At 51.0% G+C, this 18,260-nt stretch overlaps 1 long non-coding RNA gene across 19 annotated transcripts in view; it reads left to right on the top strand.

Moving 5' to 3' along the window:
• Positions 1 to 18,260, top strand: part of LOC144292549 (uncharacterized) — a 44,751-nt gene that overhangs the window by 23,802 nt on the left and 2,689 nt on the right. Inside the window, exons 1-4 of one of the 19 annotated variants that reach the window (XR_013359931.1) lie at positions 201 to 2,509; positions 2,648 to 2,755; positions 5,473 to 5,684; positions 10,969 to 11,063. This is a non-coding gene — a long non-coding RNA (uncharacterized LOC144292549). The other 18 variants (XR_013359933.1, XR_013359935.1, XR_013359934.1 and 15 more) reach the window with 18 other exon arrangements.

The following is an 18,260-nucleotide window of genomic DNA, read 5'->3' as shown; positions in this document are numbered from 1 at the left end:
CTCTTGAAGAAGCAGATAATTTGAGGGGAGGGGGGACTAGTAGGCATGCAGATTCTTCAGATAGAACCATGAGATAATCATGGGAGTTTACAGGAGCAGGTGTTCTTTCCAGTTGTGGGGTGGAAGTTCTTTCCATGAGGAAGCATGATTCCACCAGGGTCTGGAAGTAGGAGCAGGGGTTTGAGTTGAAGAGGTATGAGAATAGCCATTTTGGAGTGGTATGGGCCAAGGTGGGAGTAGAGAGGATGGCAGGGTGCTGTGGGAGGAGAGAGACCCCGGGGCCTTTCTGGAGTTTGTGTCCTTGGTTATTAGCTTCTCTGAAAGCTCCACTTTCTCATAATACAGGAGTCTGCTATCATAAGGTTGAAGGAGGAAGAGGCCAGAAGGAGATGTGGGAAATGGATTTAAGCCTTAGCGAGTAAATCCCTGGCAGCTGGCAGCTGGCCTTACGAAGCACTTTCTCCGGCTGAGGCCCCTTTGACGTCTGGCACCAAGTCCCACCTTGGGAGGAGGAGGTTTCATCCATAAACAGCAAGCACTCAAATAGTGTGCCGACTCTGGTGCCAGGCTCTGTACCAGAAGCTTTGCGGGTGTCACCCTGGGTCCTCCCGACAACCCACCTGAGCTGCTACTTCATGTGTGGGGAAGCCACCAGGGCTTGAGTGTCTGACACAGTCTCACAGAAGGACCCAGGTGGCGGCTCAGGCTCAAGACCTAGTCATTTGGCTAGAATGCCTCTTGATACAGATGTGAAAAACTGATGCTCAGAGAAGCTAGGAGAATTAAAGTCATAGGAGATGACTTCTGTCTCTGAATCCAGTGCTTTTTACACCCAGGGCGGGTGGGGGTGGGTGGGAGTGAGAGGTGAGAGCAGGGTGCCAGGAAGAAAGGGGAAGCGAGAGAAGGGAAAGGACAGCAGAACGCTTTATCTGGGCATGACAATGTTGCCAAGGGCTAAGGCCCTATGGTATATTCGTTCTCGAAATATGTGCGATTCAACATTCAGTCTCATCAAACGAAGGCCATTTGATTCTGGATCTCAAAGTCATGACAGTCTTATTGTGCTTTCCCATGGAAATAGTATCATTTGCCTCTAGTCCCCTGTGAGGAAAGCAGGGCAGGGCGGGTGGCACTGTCTGGGAGGGTGTCTCTGCTGGGGTGACAGGGTTAAACAATGGCGGCTGAGGGCATGGATTCATGCACTTGGCTTGGGTTCGAATCCTGGCTCGGCCACCCGCCAGCTCTGTGACTGTGGGCAAATTATTTCACCTCCCAGCACCTATTTCCTCATCTGTAAAATGGGGAGAATAATGCCTGTCAGATGTGTTGCAAAGATTAAATGAGTTAATGTGTGTAAAGTGCTCAGAATGCTGTGAGCGGCTGCCCTGGAGAAAACGCAGTGTGAGTGTTGCTATGATTTCTCCACTCTGGTTGAGTGCTTGCTTCTCGTGGAAATACCCTCAGGTTTTTCCAGCCGTCTGTGAAGCTGAGATCTGATAGCCACCATCAAGGTGACTCCTCTGAGCTTTGGGGACCCTGCCCTTGTGGCTGGAGCCCTTCTCACCCTGCAGCCTTGAACTCTGCCTTGAACTAATATATCACAGAGTGTTAAAGTACTCTTAATCCTAGACTCTTCGATCCAAAGGGTTCTCTGAGATCGTCTGTCCAAATCTTTTGTTCTTCAGAGACCGGGAGATGGGGAGGGAACATGACTTCCCTGGACATGCCTAATCAGCTCTAGGGCTTTTGCTGCTCTAAGCCTTTGGGTTCTTAGCCCTGTAATGGTGTCCCCACAACAACCACAGTCACTGGGCTTCAGAGGTTCTCTGGAGTCCCAAGGGTCAGAAGCCTCAGGATGGAGGGGAGGCTGCCTGGGTAAGCAGCAGAGGTTTAATTAGGTAAAACATGCCTGAAAGTGTTCCTCACGTTGATTTTATAAAACACATTAGCATGCTGGTGGGCAGGGCAAAGAGGAGGAAGAGAGTCCCTTCTTTCTTTGTCTGGGGAGGAAGAAGCTGTTTAAGTCAGTGGAAGAAGAGATATGGCACCTTAGGGAGGAAGGGAGAGGCTGACTGCTGGGCCGGCTGGGTGGGAGAAGGGGCAAAAAGGTGTGCCAGGTGGTGGGCGCCAGGATGGGACAGGGAGGAGAGCGGCTGGCTCCTCTGACATCGTGATGTGTTTATAAGAATATGAAGATGAGTGCCAGGGACTGGCAGGGATGGTCAGCAGGTACTGTTAACAGTCCCCCCACCCCCGCCTGTCTCCACCCCAGGCTGCTTAAGGAAGCACCCGAAATACTCTTGTGGCAAAAGGGCCCTCTGCTCCAGAGTCTGTCGAACTCAGAGCTCCGGCCAGGACGTGGGAGGCCCCTGGGATTAGAAGCAACCAGAGGTTTGATTCCATAGGTCTGGGGTGGAGTCTGGAAACCTGCATCTTTAACAAGCTTGCTGGGTGTTTCTGCTGCCAGTGGGTCCATGGACCACATTTGAGAAGCCTGCTTCTAGAATCGGTAGTGTGGAACAGACTGTCGGTTGGGGGGTGGGTGGGTAGGGCAGCAGGCAGCCACTTGGAAGGAATGACGGGTGCTTATTTGACATCTCATTGATGATCTAACATTTGTTGACCTGTGTTTCATGCCCTGTGCCAGGCCCGCTAGGAGCTGTGGAGGTGCTTGCCCCCAAAGAGTTTGGAGATAAGCTGGGAGGACAGACCAGGACCAAATTACCCGAGTGTGACCCGGAATGGGACGAGTGCTGTAAGAGATGGCTCACAACCTCTGGGTTCAGGGCTAAGTGTCACGGAGGGCAGACTGGAAGGCCTGGTGGCATTGGCTTGGGGGCGGCCCTGGCTGCTGGGCTGAGGAATTTAGGCGTCGTTCTGCAGGAGGCTCTGAGAGGTCAGACTAAGCCCCATGGAGGTCAAGTGATTTGCCCAAGGTCACATAGCTAGTTAGCAGCAGCAAGACCAGACTCCAAGCCCACTCATGAGAAATCTCTCAAGGAATTTTGGTAGGGAGGGAGATGACATGATTAAAAGTGCTTTGGGGACCTTTGTCTTCATGTAAGATGGATCAGGTGTGAGGGTTTGTTTTATCATGAAGGATGGGCTAGGGTGGGGGTTGGTGACTACTTTAGGGAACAATTATAAGTGCCCATGTTCTAGGGCCTTCGGCTGCAGTGGAGGAATTCCAGTGGTGGTCTACTTCTTTGAACCTCCCACAGCACCTGGTATAGGATGAGTGCCACCAGGCCTTTGCCGAATGACTTTTTAGTAGAATCTGAAGAGAGATCTTGGTCTCCCTTGTTTATTGGTGGTGAGGAGAACAGGTGGCCTGGGACAGGCGAGGCCCTCGAGCCGCTTGTGACTCCGAGGTCAAAAGTAGCTTTCAGCTCTGCCTGGGACATCCATCCCTCCTGCACCTGCTCTCTCCTTAATTCATCCTCAGGGATTCACTAGGAGCTCTAGAAAACTCATGCCTCACGGTTCACCCCCGGGAATCCACAGTCTGTGAGTGGAATCTGCGTGAGAGACGGAGAGTAAGAGTGAGAGCCAGCGATGAAAAACTGGACTGCTAACTCTCCCTCCTTTCCATAGTCTGGGACAGCTCTGTGGGTGTATGTAGGGGAGGGGATGATGAAGTTCTCCTCTTGGGTATCCGGAGCCTCTTGCTCACTTTCCAGAAGAGCCTTGGTCATTCAGTCAGTACCTTATTAGGATAAGGGAAATAACGAACATTTTGCACCTATCATCCCTAGAGGCAGGTGAACCCGTTAGGGGTGGTTGGGGCAAGGCAGGCAGGAGCCTGGGCACGGGGCAGACCCCACAGCAACCAGAGAAATCATCTCTTCCTCCAGTCCTGAGCTGAGTATAGAGTAAGAGCCCTAATAGATGATTTGGGTTTGAAGTTTGATCTGGGCTGCTAACTAGCAGTGTAACCTTGGGCAAGTCATTTGACCTCTATGGGACTTAGTTTCTTTAACTGAAGTATTTGAACAAAATGTAGGGAAGCTTGGTTTCATTTTCTTCTTTCTGAAGAGGATGGGCCCCACACATGAGCTCTGAGATGTGCTTAGGAAGCTTGGTTGTGAGGGGCTCTGCCCATTGGCTTGGGAGGGTTGGAAAGGTGGGTCGGTTTCTCCCAGGAGTCTCACCTCCTGATCAGGGACCTAAAGAGGAAAAAGAAAAGGAAAAAAAGAACTTGCAGAGTTTACTTCTGACATGCCCAACCTGGAGCAAGGGCTTACGCACCCCAGCCTTGTGCTACATGCTCCCTGCCCCGGAGGCTTCTTTCTGGCTTGGAGCTCTGGTGGGGGTGCTCACGAGGAGATAATGGGAAGAAGGAAGGTCAAGGTATGGAGTGGGGGTGGGGTCAGGAGTAGAGTGGCCTGCAACCTTCTCAAAAGCATAAAGAATACTTTTTTTTCTTACCCAAGACATGTGTTGGTGCAACACCTAACCTTCCAGCTGCTTCCTAAATTTCCTCTTCAAGTCCATCCCTTGTACCACTTCCAGATTAATCTCAAAGCACTGCTTTTATGGTGGACCTCCCCCTCTCCGCCATGTAAGCCAAAACATTTTCGATTCCTTATAAAAGCAAAACAAAAATAACCTGTTCTGGTTCATAGTGCCTGACACTGAACTTCTAAAACACTTATCATCTGTCTCACTGGTTTGGCACCTTTCTACTCTGTAATCTATAATTGTCTCTTCAAGTTTTCCAAGTAAGCTGTAAACCCATTGATTCATTTTCTTATTCATTGCCTTGATGAACATGTATCGAGTCTTTATTGAGTGCCAGGCAGTGTGTTCTGAGAAAAATGCCTCCTAGTGTGCAAGGAGTATGTTTCATCTAGAAACAATGACAGACACACAGGGACTTACAAAGTAGGGTGATTAACAAATGCTCTGCTAAGGGGTGCACAGGATGGGAGTAGAGCCAGGGGCCGAGGTATGAGATGTTGGAGCAGGGCTCACCTTGAAAAATGCTTGGGGATTGACCAGGTGGGGCAGCAAGCGCGGGGGGGGGGGGTGTCTTGGGGACCAAATTGAATATTTAAAGGCATGGGGGAGGGGGTGAGAGAGAGGGAGGGCATCAAAAGGGAATGGCACATATCTGGAGCATGACATCTTAAGTGAGCGCAGCAAGCTATGAACGTGGGGTGACAAGGGGGCCATATCCTTAATGGTGTATCTTCCTTTCCTAGAGCTCAGGTTCTCAAGGCAGTGGGAGCTCCTGAAGGCGCCCTCAGTTGGGTGTTGGGGTGGGGGTGGGGATGGTGGAGGTTCATATGGTACAGGCTTCTTAGGGGGCCACTTTAGCCATCTAGGCCAGATATGATGAAGGTTTGAACTACCTTCAGCTGTGAGCAGAGAGGGGTCAGGGGGGGCCTAAATGGGTGGAGTCTATCTGACAGAAAGGCTCTCCAGCAGCTTTTCCTCTCTTGAGCTTCTCATCCTGCCTCTTAATCCAAGTCATAGTATTATAGAGACAGAAGAGAACCTGGAGATCCTGTGGATCAATTCCTCTTCCATTACACAGTCGGGACATGCTTTGGCCAAGGTAAAGAAGAGAAATGGCTGCCGCGTGGGGCCCGTGATGATGCGCTGGTTCAGTCTGAAGGTTGAATCTGCCTGCTGGTGACTTTGCATCTGACGGCTGTCTCCTCTCCAGTTCCTGAAAAAGAGTGAGGTTCCATCCTATTAAGTGGAAAGAGTCCAAGTTTGGCCTGGTTAACGGGTAGCAGGGGAGTTAGATAATGCTGAAGCGGTTCACCCTGAGATGTTATGAAGGCGCCATCTTGCTTCACTAAGAGTGAGGCCGAAACTCAATTTTAAAAGGTACCTGTAACAGAAAGTCCCTATAGCCCTTTAGCTCTGTCTAATACGAGGAAGAGCAATAAAAAAGTCCAAGTGTGAGCTTTTGAAACTACCATCTAGAATTGCAATCTGAGGTCTGTTGGATACTTCCTGAAAAACAATAAGGGAATGAAACCAAGATGGTTCTCCAACTATCCTCTTCTTCCTAGAAGAGTCAGGAATTTCTGCTATAGTCAGAGTGTGCTTTGGAAGATACACTTTGAAAGCTAGGTGGTCCATTGCTATCGAAGACTGCTGAAATAGAGCTGTGGTGTGAGAAAAATCCAGGCTGGTGTGTAGCTTATGAGGGTTTTTAGTGCCTGTAAGGCATGAATGAACAGAACTCTCAGAATCCCTAGAGAAGGGCTCTGGCCCACCCAATGATTTAGTTTCTTGATTACCGTAATTACGTATCCATAATGCATGTTATAGGAAGGGGAAATGGCAGTCAGGTCCTGGACTATAATAGTCTAGGTCGGGGTAAGCCGTGTGCAGCTTCTGACATGTTTCTTAATAGCAAAGGCGTTGGGCACCCTGTAGACTGCTTACCTAGGCTGTCACATATGGTGTTTTTTGTTGTTGTTGTTGTTGTTGTTGTTTTACCCAGCATTTTCCAACCATGCTATCACATGGTTGAGCATAAGGGGAGCACGTTCCAATCTAGGCCATCCAGGCTTTGGAAGCCATAGCAGAGTCAATGTGATTGAAACAAACACATAAACGATGGATTTGGAGTTAAATATCCCAGACTGGATATTCCTTCCAGTTGTGGTCAGCTGGGTCTCAGCACCCGGCCTCAGTTTCCTCATTTGTAAAATAAGTCTTTGTAAGATGAGTGCTCCTTCTGCTTCAAGGTCATTGGACAATTAAGTGCAAGAGCGCTTTGGTACAGTGCTGGTATTTGGTGTTTGGCAGGGTGAAGGTGAAGGCCAGAAGGAATGTTAGGGAGGATGTCTCAGCAAATGAGTCTGATAAGACCTTGTGGTCCTGTGTGTTCAATGAGTGGTGGTGTTTGTGTCTTTCTGAAGGGGACAGTTTTTTGTCTGGTTGATTTTGATTTGTTCTCTGGGCACCACGGAAGGCATTATTTCCCCTAAACTGTGTTCTGCCATTTTCTCAATGTTCCCCCTTCTCTTCAATATGCCCCTGCATGCTTTTGGTAACCTGTTACTTACTGCTTAGGGAGCATGGAGCCCTGCAGCCTTATTCCCCATCACACCCTGTGCCGGGTTGGAGGGTGGGGTGCAGTGTCCTTTCTCTGGTGGCATCAAGGGGCAGAGGAACAATCAAAAAGGCAGATGGGGTGCTACACCCATTTGCAAGATGAGCTAGCTGATACAAGGGGACGGATCAGACCACTGAGGGTGTAGAAGGGCAATCCTGCTTGGGACCGAGCTTCCTGAGCTCTCAAGCTCAACACGCTCTTTCTTATCTGTATGACCCAAACCCCTCCCCACCAAGGGATCCCAGGCTTTGCCCTCTGCCCAGACTCCTTCCAAACACTGTCACCGGCTCCTTCTCACTCTGTGGCCAGTCCAGGAATGCCCACACTAACAATGTCTTCCTCTTCCTCCTGCCTGGGTCCCTAATTATCTTGCTGAACAAGAGATGTTTCCTTGGCGGTCTGAATCGTGCTCAGGTAGTGCAGTCTGGTCTTCTGCTTCTAAAAAACAAAACAAAACAAAACAAAACAGAAAGCAGCCTCCTCCTGCCCTGACACGAGTGATCATATCCAGAGACGCCTACAAGACAGCTTTCTCATGCACAGCACTTAATGATTCCTCTCTATTTTACTAACACTTCCCCTCCAGCGAAGCTGTGTCTCATAGCATGTCTCACCTCCTCCTGCCTCTTGTCAAGTCGCTTATATATGTGTCAATGCGTAAACGCACCTCTGGTTACACAAACTTGGTTTATCGACTCACTGCAACAAAGGAGAAAGGCACCTTATCATGCAGAGTAAGGGCAGTTTCAGTAGGATGTTAGAAAGGACTTCTTATGGGACTTGGGCTCATTTAAGTGATTTGGGGAGGAGGGTTCAAAGAAGTGGGGCTTCGCTTTGGACTTGATGCCATCAGAAGAAATGTTAATTCTATGATTGGTATCTTAATGGATCTTCTCAAAGGCAAGGGGAATGAAGTGAGACTCCGCTTATGATTGGCAAAGAAGCAGCAGTCGCTCCGATTAATATTAGCCAGAATAGGATGGCTGGTCAAGGCTGTGGTTTGGAGAATACGAAGGGCCAATTGAGAGTGCCAAGTCAGGACCTGTCAGGGGCTGCTTTTCCCTTCCTTAGTCCTTCCTGTCTTTTGGCCAAGGGCAAAGTAAGTCTGCGAGACATTCATCTATGATATTCAGGTCTTCACCACTGCCTCAATTCTGCTGATTAGGAGGCTGCTTAGAGAATGTAGTCTGTAGTAGGACCAGAGTTAGTCTCTCCTGCTCCTTTGTGGCAGGGAGAGTTTCTTAATCTTCTGATGTGACATGGGCTACACAGTAGCTTTTAAGATTCCAAACAGAATACACCAGGCAGCTGTAACACAGACAGTGACCAGAAACAAAACTTGTTGCTGGTTCTTGTAATTGCCCCTGAGGACAGGCGCCCGGATTATCCAATCCAGGCAACGAAAATGTGTCCCAAACCCCATCTAGAGATGTGGGTGACTTTTCCCTTTCAGCCTACTTATAGATTTTTCTACTTGAGCCTGTAGCATTTTTATAGGTGCAGCCAGAGGGTTTGCTGTAGTGTAGATTCCCCTGGGCTATCTAAGAAGAAATTAAGGGCTATGTGATCATCCGTGACAACTCTGGCTAATACATTTCCATTTAAAATGGTTGGTTTGGCTTCCAGAGCAGCAATTGTATCACTGATGACATCTTACTAGGGTCGGGGGAGGCTTTGGACCATCTTTTCCAGCTGAACTATCCCTTCTGTGGGAATTGCAGTTTGCATAGTATGCATGAAGAGTGAGTCCGCTGTCCCCTCTGGCAGGTCTCCCAGGTGGTTTGTGTTTGTCTCTTTTTGGAAGTTTCTGGTCATTCTTTTCAGGGAAACATGATCCACTGGAAGGCTGGTAATTTTTAGCATCTGAAAAATCTCTAAAATTTGTCCGCAAACAGGATAACTTAGCGTGTGGCAGGTGGTATAAGCCTGATGTCCACATAAAAAGTAATATCCCAGTGGGGCACAGACCATATTGGCAATGCCATTTATCCCAACAGGAGAGAGCCAGGGTTCCACCCCCCCCTCAGAGTGGGAAGCTTCCTTGAGTGGAATTAAACAGCATTTGCAAAGCAGAATGGAGTGTCTCTGGAGAGAACGAATGATTGCAGCAAGAATATGCTCAATATTAGCTTCCATTTCTAATGGGCTAAATTTTGCTGATAGGGTTATAACGACCTAAACAGATGTGTATTCCCGACCGAGGTCCAGGTCCACTTTTTTTTTTTTTGTTTTGTTTTACACATTTAAGTTTGGGATTAATTATATGAGGATCACAAGGACTTGGAGGAGGAGATCTACCTTCTGTAGCACTGAGAGGAACAGTTGTTAAATGGCTGTTGCTTCCAGGCCGCAGTAGTTCTGGGCTGAGGAAAACACGAGTTTTATTTTTTTTCTTCAGGGCCAGAAGACCTCAGGAGGTCAAAAAGAACAGGATTTAGATCGGGGAGGTCATGTTGAGAAGTCTTTTAGTTACTTAATAGTGTCGGAGTACAGTCCTTTACGAGATTAGAGGGAGAGGGAAAGAAAAATGGCACCGAAGAATCAGAATTAATCTTGTTTGGTGTCTCAGGTGGCAGTTATCCACTTCTCTGGTCAGCAGCCTGGCTGTCGTCTCAGGCAGAAGCTCTCCTTCTCCACAGGCAGCTTTGTCTTGAGGTTTCATAAGAACCCTCCGTGTGGCGTTCTCCAGTGGAATGGCTGTCTAGTGGTTTGGGGATGTCTGTCTTTGTGGTGGGGGAAACCCAAGGATTTGGGGATGTCTGTCTCTGTGGTTGGGAAACCCAAAGCCAGTGGCCCACAGCTTGGCACTTTCTTGCTGTGTTAGTTGTTAACAGTACTTGATAAGGTCTCTCAAGGCTCCAAGGCTGTTTTTGTCCAGCTTCTTCAGAATACCAGCACCCCGGACCTGCTTTCAGGTCACACACAGCTTTCTTCAGGGGGGGATGCTCACTGAGGGGGAGACCCAGGAGTCCTCGGTGTGTGCCCCATTATGGAGTCCAGGGTCCAGGGTCCTGGGCCAAGGCAGTGGGAGCTTGAGCTGAATCTCATTAGAACCTCCATTTCTGTCAATACCCCGTTGCCAACATACAAAGTTGGGCTTATTGACTCATGGCAGTGAAAGAGAACACACATCATGGACTGTGGTGGCGCCTCTCAGTGAGCTTTTTAAAAATTTTCTTTCCCGTAAGTTCTCCTTGATTGCTCTGGAAACTTCGGGAGGACAGAACGTGTGTGTGCTGTTCCTCAGCGTGTCTACTCCATGTATGCTTGCAGGTGCGATTTAAATTAGCAGCTGGGGAAGAAAATGAAGAGACTTAAGCCTCTTAAAGAGAGGCCTGTCACCCGGCAGAGCCGAAAAATGACAGTCACTCCTCTTTCTCTGAGGCCAAAGGGGCCGAAAGGAAGACAACAGAATCATCTGCGAGGAGGATGAAGCTAGCACTCCAGAGACAGCAAATTCCAAACTAGGACTCTCCTTCCGGTTGTCTTCTAAGAATGGAAAGTTGAACTTCTACTCCTGGACTGAACTGGGACCATGGAGACTGTGCAGGGTGTGGGACTCTTACGGGACAAGACTGGCAATGCCCAAGAAGGAAGGGAACTCACAGAGCTGCCTTTCTGGAAGAATTGATGTGTTAACAACAGCAAGCATAATTACAATATTTCTCACCTGTTTGTCTTGCTTTTGTTTGCTCCTCCTTCCTTTCCCTCTTCTGCTCTTGAAAGTCAAGAGTGCTGTAAAACACTTGTGCCACTTATGTGCCAGGCACTGGGCTTGGGTTATAAAGATGAGCAAGGCATGATGCCCAAGCCTCACTCGTCAGTGATTTATGGGGCTGGGGGCAATGGCAGAGAAGTGGTAACCAAATTATAACTTCCTGTTCCAGATCCTCTGAGCTCCAGATGACTTTTGGCTTCTTCTTCTTTGGTTCTATGCAAGTACACAGAGAAAGAGGCATCATTTAGGTCCTTGAAAGCCAAGGTAAGAGGATCCTGATGGTTACTTGTGGCCATATGGAGGAAGAGGAGGGGTTAACATACTGGAGGTGTGGCCTCAGTTGGCAATTTCTAATGGTCCAGCACCCAGGGTTCTGGAGGAAGGAGGATGGAGACAGGGTTGGAACAAGGAGTAGAGTGGCTCAGTGGTGGTTCAGGTGGAGTCAAAGCCAAGGTAATTAGGCTGGGAGTGAAAAATGGGGCAGTGAGAGTGGTCTGGCAGCTAATGGAACAGGGCCCTGTCCCCCAACAACCTTCAGGACCCCTGAGCCTGTCCTGATCCTCCCCCATCCTGAAATCTGGAGAAGTAGAGCCTGGGTGCAAGGGGAGGGAGGCACACTCCCATGGACTGAGATGACTACTCTTCTGCCTGCCCTGCAAGACCCTCACGAGGCCCCAGGGCATCACTTTTCTCCCAGGGCAGTCATGTCCCTCCTCTCCACCTTCTCCCCCTCCAAATCCATCTTCATTAGTAACTATAAACGTCAGAGTCAGAGCCGTTAGAAGGCTGTTCCTAGATAAATAATGCTTTTCATATTTAATTTACGAGTAGTTCTGCAGCCTCTTTGGGGTGCTCTGGGTTAATTAAGAGCTGAATTAGATGGAGCTGCATCTCCCTAAGGAGACTCAATTAAACTCTTTCTGACCAAGAAAGAGAGGGAGAAAGGGAGAGAGAAAGAGAGAGAAAGGTAGTTGAAGAGAAGAGTCCCTTGGAGGATACCACCTTCATCATGGCCTCAACAGAGGGCTGGTTGGAGGGGAGCTCAGGATGCTCTAAGTTCAGCCTTTTATAGTGCGGAGCCACCTTCACCCCCCAAGGCAGGTGGTCCAGTGTGTGGGTGGTGCAGGGAACTCAGCATGGTGAGCCAGGTCAGCTTTTCTGGCTGCCATGGGGTTAATGCCCTGTAGCCGGGAAACCAGCTTGGAACTGGGCCAGTTGCCTACTGGACGCTGCCAGGAGCTGGATGGATGTGGTGCAGGGGAAGCTGATCCCAGGTCTTGGGCCAGGATTGTGGTTCTGAAATTTCAACCCCCCTTCTCAGCCCTTCCACCCTGGACCACAGTCTCCTTTGCTGGACCTGAGCACATGAGGGCCATGTATGGCCAGTTGACGGAATCTCACAGCTCCACCCTCCACTGGGAGGGCTGGGGGTCTCACCACTGGGGGAGGCTGCTGTGGCAGGGGGTGGGTGTCAAAGTGTTTATCTGGTGGCTCTGCATTCTCCACCTCCAGCCCTACCTGCATCGTGGGATCAGACCGCAGAGCTCCAGCAGTTTTGTCCACCCCTCCCAAGTAAGAGAAAGCAATAAGACCATACTCTTGGAGTGAGTTGGTACAGAGTTGGACTCAGAATCCTAGGCTGCTGCCACCAACATACATATGTGTGTGCATGTGTATATGCACATTCACATGCACATACTCCCCTTTCGTGGGCTCATAGAGCCATGGAGGGCTCTTACACACCACCAGTCTGGTAGCCCTCAGGTACTTGGAGGTCTGTGTCAGACAGAGGTACACCCTGGGATCACAAGCAGACCCTCCCAGTCTCCTGTTCACACTTGCCGTACAGAGAAGAGTGTCCCCACACTCCTGGAGACCCTGTCATGTAGCATGTGGTCAGAGAGTTTGCACACTTTCAGAGTGATAGACACTGCCAGCACCTCCTGTGTCTGCACACGTGATCACTAAGTGTCAGACAATCACAGCCTGTCTTCTGAACTCCCTTGCCCCATGCTCACATTCCTGGTATAAGCCTCAGGCCGCAGAATCAGTCTCTCTACCACACACGCTTGTACATGCGTGTGCATAGGTGTGCATGCATGCACGTGCACACACATTTTAGCACAGGGCTCAAGTCCAGACTGCTGCTTTGTTATGTAAAACAGATGGAGCGCTCTTTATGACCATCCCTCAGCCTCCTGAGCAGTTCATTGTAGGATTTGCAGCAAATGGAAAATGAACCTTCTCGTGAAGAATAGAAAAAGCAGAACGAGCGGGGCTGAAGGGAGCCCCCTGTGCAAGCAGGCGTGCAACATCCCTCTACCCTGCAGACTCTGAGAGCACGCCATTTGCTCCCCCATCCATCACACCTGGTGCTACGACATCTTGTACTCTTAAGGACCTGTTTCCCTCAAAGGGTGGCTTCAGCAAACCGGGCTAAAACCTGCCCCATATCTTTGCCAGACCTCCATCCTGTGGGAAGATGCTAACGCTTGAACAGGGTGGGAATTGCAGAGATGGGCAGAGGGGCCGCTCTGGCTCTCCCCGCACTTATCTGGTTTCTGATTTGTAGCTTCCCTTCCAGCTTCACGGCCAGGTTCATACCTGGGGACAGATTTGGGCTTCTCTGGCTAGTCCTGTGGGGCTTCTGCTTGGGCACAGTTTTGTCCTCCCTCCACCCCCTGCCATGCCTTGCTGGGGCTTCCCTGGAGATGGACTCCCCAAAGCAGCATTGAGGACTTCAGTTCTGCCCTGAGGGCGGGGAGGGCCTCAGAGATCGTCTCTCTCCACCCCCCCACCCCCGTGTACAGAGGAAGAGGAGGGACCTGACCGTGGCCGCACAGCCCGTCTGGGGCAGACCGACTCCAGACCCAGGGCTCCTGGCTCTTGTCAGCCTTCTTCCCTGTCCTGGCAGCACACGCCACAGCCTTTTTTCACTTTTGCTTTTCTTATTTTGTCTCATGTTTATCTTATACAGATATATCCTGCTTTATTCAACAGATAAGTTCTTTTAAATGTTGTCTGTGAAGAGGGATTTCCACATCAAATCACACTGTAAAGTGCATCTTTCCTCCCTGGGGGAGTTTTGTCTTTAGGTCCCTAAGTTAATAGAGCTGTAGTTGAAAAGGGGCTTTTACGTGTTACCTTTGATCCTCACAAGAGCCCTGGTGATGGCCCGGTGGGCTGAGAAGCCACCCCAGAGAGGGTGGCGGAGCTACGTCTTCCGCCTCTTGTCAGTCTTTCGGCGGGAAGTCTCTGCCTGTCTCACCCGATTGCTGGATTCCTTGTGAGCTGAAACACTCAGCTTGGAAACTGGGTTGCTCAGTTCCATCCTGTGTTTCCCAAAGCACTTTCCATGCAACACCGGTCCTGAGAAATCTCTGTGATGAAAGGGTTCCTCGGCCAACACAGTTTGAGAAATGCTGCAGACTATCTCTCCCTCTGGGGAGCCTCACCATGCATAGGAGCCCCTTAAAGGCTCTGAGAAGTCCCGCCAGAAAAACCTGCTTAATTCTGCCTTTCTGAAACTTCTTTGGCCACGGGATCCTTTATTTCTGCTAGTAATGTGTGTGGAGTGCACGGTGGGAAACACTGGTCTAGTTTATTTTCTGTGTTATTCTGGATTTTTCCTCTCAAGTTTAAATGAGGCCTCTTGCTGGACTCCTCTCCCTCTCTCCTTCAGGCATCCACATCTACCTCAGGGCAGAAGCTGTAGCTGTTTCCTCTGACTCCTTTAGAGGGGACAAGAGGAGAGAGGGCTCACGGTGGGGCTGGGCTGTGTGACCTGGAAAAGCTCGGGAGACCTAAGACAATCTGCAGGCCGATGGAGGTGAGATCAAGCCATCCTAGGGCAGTGGAGGTCACTGGCCTGTCTGTGGAGCGCACACTGTCATCATCCATCATTCTCTCAGGAGCTGTGAGATGTGTCCTCTCCTCCTTTCCTTGTCTTTATCACTCCAGCCATAGCTTGGATTTCTTTTCTTTCACCTCCTACCGGGACCCTTGGCTGGCGGGCTGTGAGAAGTCAGGCTTTCCTGTCACCAACTTTCCCTTGATCATACTGTCTGGCCCCTGCCCCACAACGACCCACCCACTATGTCTTGTCCTTCTAGCGCCTGACCCAGGCACCTGTTGGATGACAGGCCCCGTGAGTGAATCCAGTGCTGGTGATGCGATCTGACCCTAGAGAGAAGAAGGGGATGGTCTCTCATCTTTCCTGATGCATGCTCTTTGAGTGCCCCTTATCGACCCATCAGCACTTAAAGCCAACCCGGGCACAAGGGTAATGTCTGCTGGCCTTCCCCAGGGCGCCTGAGGTTGGCTTTTTGAATGCAAGGGCAGGAGCCCACTCTCCCCCGGTACTGTTTCTTCCCCACCTGGCACCTGCACCACCTGGCCATTCGTCACAGCGTACAGAGGGCAGCAAAGCGTCCGGGATCTGACACCAGACAGTTTGGTCTTGGGGGAGCTGCATTAGTCTTCACAGAGCCCCAGTTTATAAATCCTGAAAATAAGGGAGCTGGGGCCTTCCTCACAGAGATCTAGTGAGAGTGAGTGTGGTGTTAGGTGCGAATAGCTCTTTACAAACTTTTGATAAAGGAAGCTTGGGAACAGAGGGTTTCCATGCAGATGAACTGCGGATGCTTGGCCTTCTATTGCTCTTATGGAACCTTCCTCCTGCTTGACGTCAGTCCCTGGAAAACCCCGGTCTCAGCCTCTGCCCGGAGTCAACCTTCAGTGTCTGTATTCTTTGCCAAACGCATAGCAAGATGCCTGTCCCCGCTTCTGCTCTCCTGCAACACAGGCTGGTTACCTCTAGGACAGTGCCTTCCCCTTGGACGATTACCCTCCCCCTGCCCCACCCCGCCCGGGGCTGGGGTTGGGACCCCTCCCTAGGCATCTCCTCTGTGTCCAATATGTGAATGATCCATCTGGAAAAAGACAGTGCCCACTTCCTGCCTGAACACCAGGTCCTTCTCACTTTTTCGCCCCTGGGAATCCCAGAGCCTCAGCTGAGGCTCTTCTCGGGGAAGCCATCTGTGAATGTGTGGGGCATGCTTGGGTTTTCTGTTGGGTTTTACCCTAGCTAGCCTCCTTCCCACATCTTGCACTTGGAAACCCCCCTCCTCGGAGGAGTCTTGTCCTCTCTCCCTTCCTGCCTTTTCCTGCTGGTTTCTGTTTCTGGGCAGAGCATACCGCGCCAGGGCAGCACAGGGCAGCTCAGAGGCCAGCCCAGCAGGCCCAGCCCTGGGGGGTGGGGGGCAGTGTGGGTGAGTGAGTGCCGTTTGGAGAACTGTAGTCTTGTGGGTGCAGCTGGAGCCCGGGAGGACAGTAACACAAATGCTGGCATTTGGGGCTGAGTCTTTCCTCTCTCCCTGAAGTGGAGGGGGCAGTGGTTGTCTGGGTGACCAATCAGACCGACTCGTCTGCAGTTCTGTGTGCAGGGTCTGCTCCCAGGACAGGAGGCTTTCTCCCCCTCCAAGGGTCATGGTTGGGATTATCCGTACACCAAAGGCTGGACAGATGGGAGGCTGTGCTGGTTCAGACCAGGGTTTGAGTCCCATCGACTGGCCCTAAGGTCCCAGTGCTGTCCCAGAGCCCCAGAATGAGGGCCAGCCAGACAGCAGGCAGCTTGCCCTGCCTTAAGGAGTGTGCCCTGAGAGCTCACCCCCACCCCTGCCTCCTGCAGGAAGGGTCTGGAATGGAAAGGCCAGAGGCTGTTGGCAGCAGGATGAGAGCTGGAATCGGCCAAGAGGCTCCAGGAAGGTCCTTCCAGGTTGCACTTTTGTCACGAGGCCCCCCGTTCTCTGGCCCCACGCAGAAGGTGCTCACGATTCTCTCTGCATGACCTCAACATTTTCCCTGCTAGTCATGGTTCACTTCCTCTCATTTCCCCTCCCCGTAGGACAGCCTCGGACCGACGGCCTCCATCTGCGGTGCCTTAGCTGCCTTCATGCACACCTCCCTCCAACCTGGCCTTGACTCTCTCTCTCTCTCAACAGACTCTCTTGCAGACACCTGTCCGAGCCCCGCACTGCTGGCTCAGCTCCGCTGTGCCTGACTCTGGCCCTTATCTGCTGCCTGCAGCCATCCCTGGGGACCCAGGCTCCGCTCCCTCTGTCCTCACCCCCTTCTTCTCGAACCCTCTCCACTTCTGGCTCTAATGGCTTTGCACATCTCCAAGCAAGGCCGGAAGTCCCCATTCCAGAAGCCCAGAATGTCTGCTTGTTTGTTTGTTTTCCAAGGTTGAGCGGACATGTCCTTGGTCGGGGAGCCAATCATTGGGGGGGAAGAGAGGAAGGAGATGGCAGAGGGACATTTTTCAGGCAGCCTTCAAGTCAAATAGGAACACTAATAAGGATAATAACTGGCATTTATTGAGTATCTGCTATGTGCTTGCTACTTTGTGACATGCTTTAACACTTATTTCCCTTACTCCTCTCAACAACCCAACGAAGTATTTACTATTACTCTCCCCATTTAAAATGGAGGCCGGACAGGGGGTGAGAAGAACCAGCTGTTGACCTGCTTCTCTGTGGGGAGGGCTTCCTTGCCAGAGGGACCACTCTCTAAAGGCCAGCTAGGGCATCCCTCTGCCTCCAGCCGGGATGGCCTCGGAACACCTGCCGAGGAGAGGGTGCTGGACCAGGCCGAGGGCTCTCGGGGGTGGGGGGGGGAGGGAAAGTCACTTCTTCACTACTTCTTGGTGTCTCCTTCTGGGTCTCAGTCAGACAGTTGTTCCCGTGGCCTCACGGGCACCCTTCCCACCCCGCAGCACATCCCCGTACTCTGGACTATAGGGAGTGTCAACAGGGGCCTGCTCTCCTAACGTTGCCCAGTGGAAGAAGGGACAACACTTTTTCTATTAGTAGTTCCTTGACTTAGGTTCCCACCTGCTCAGTGGGGTGAAGCAGGCGTCAGCACCTCAGGCACCTTTCCCAGGGACTCTCTTTCAATGTTCTTTCTGTGGGTCTCCCCTTTGCCTCAATATGCCTTTCCTCTGTGGCAGGGGCTGGATCCCTGGCCTGGGGCGCACCCCCGTCCCCCCCCCCACACACTCATGTGCCACCCAGGAGGCCAGTAGGAACCGCTTTCTGACAGCCCTTGCTTATCCTCTGACCCTAGGATCTGGGTGGGGAGCTGCTGGAGTGCTCTGTACCTCACAGCATATGTCTTTGCTGTTTCCACAGCCCAGCTCCGGGCCCTGCAGGCTGTGGGTGGAAGATTTTGCCCTTTAAAAAGATGTCTTTCTTTGAGAGGATGAGGAGCTAATCATTAATGTGAAGAGACCCTTCTAGGACAGATGTATTCTGGGCTTGCTTGGAGAATGGCTGAGCAATACCAGTTGATCCACTTCAGAGAGAGACAGAGATAACTCACCTCCAGGAGGAGATTTTTTTTTTTTCCTCTAGAATGCCCAGGAAACCAGATGGGCTGGTTGCAATAACTCTGGGTGTTCCC

This window comes from Canis aureus, chromosome 21 (genome assembly GCF_053574225.1).
Source record: "Canis aureus isolate CA01 chromosome 21, VMU_Caureus_v.1.0, whole genome shotgun sequence".
Classification (NCBI taxonomy): domain Eukaryota; kingdom Metazoa; phylum Chordata; class Mammalia; order Carnivora; family Canidae; genus Canis; species Canis aureus.
This window is presented reverse-complemented; position numbering and strand designations above follow the sequence as displayed.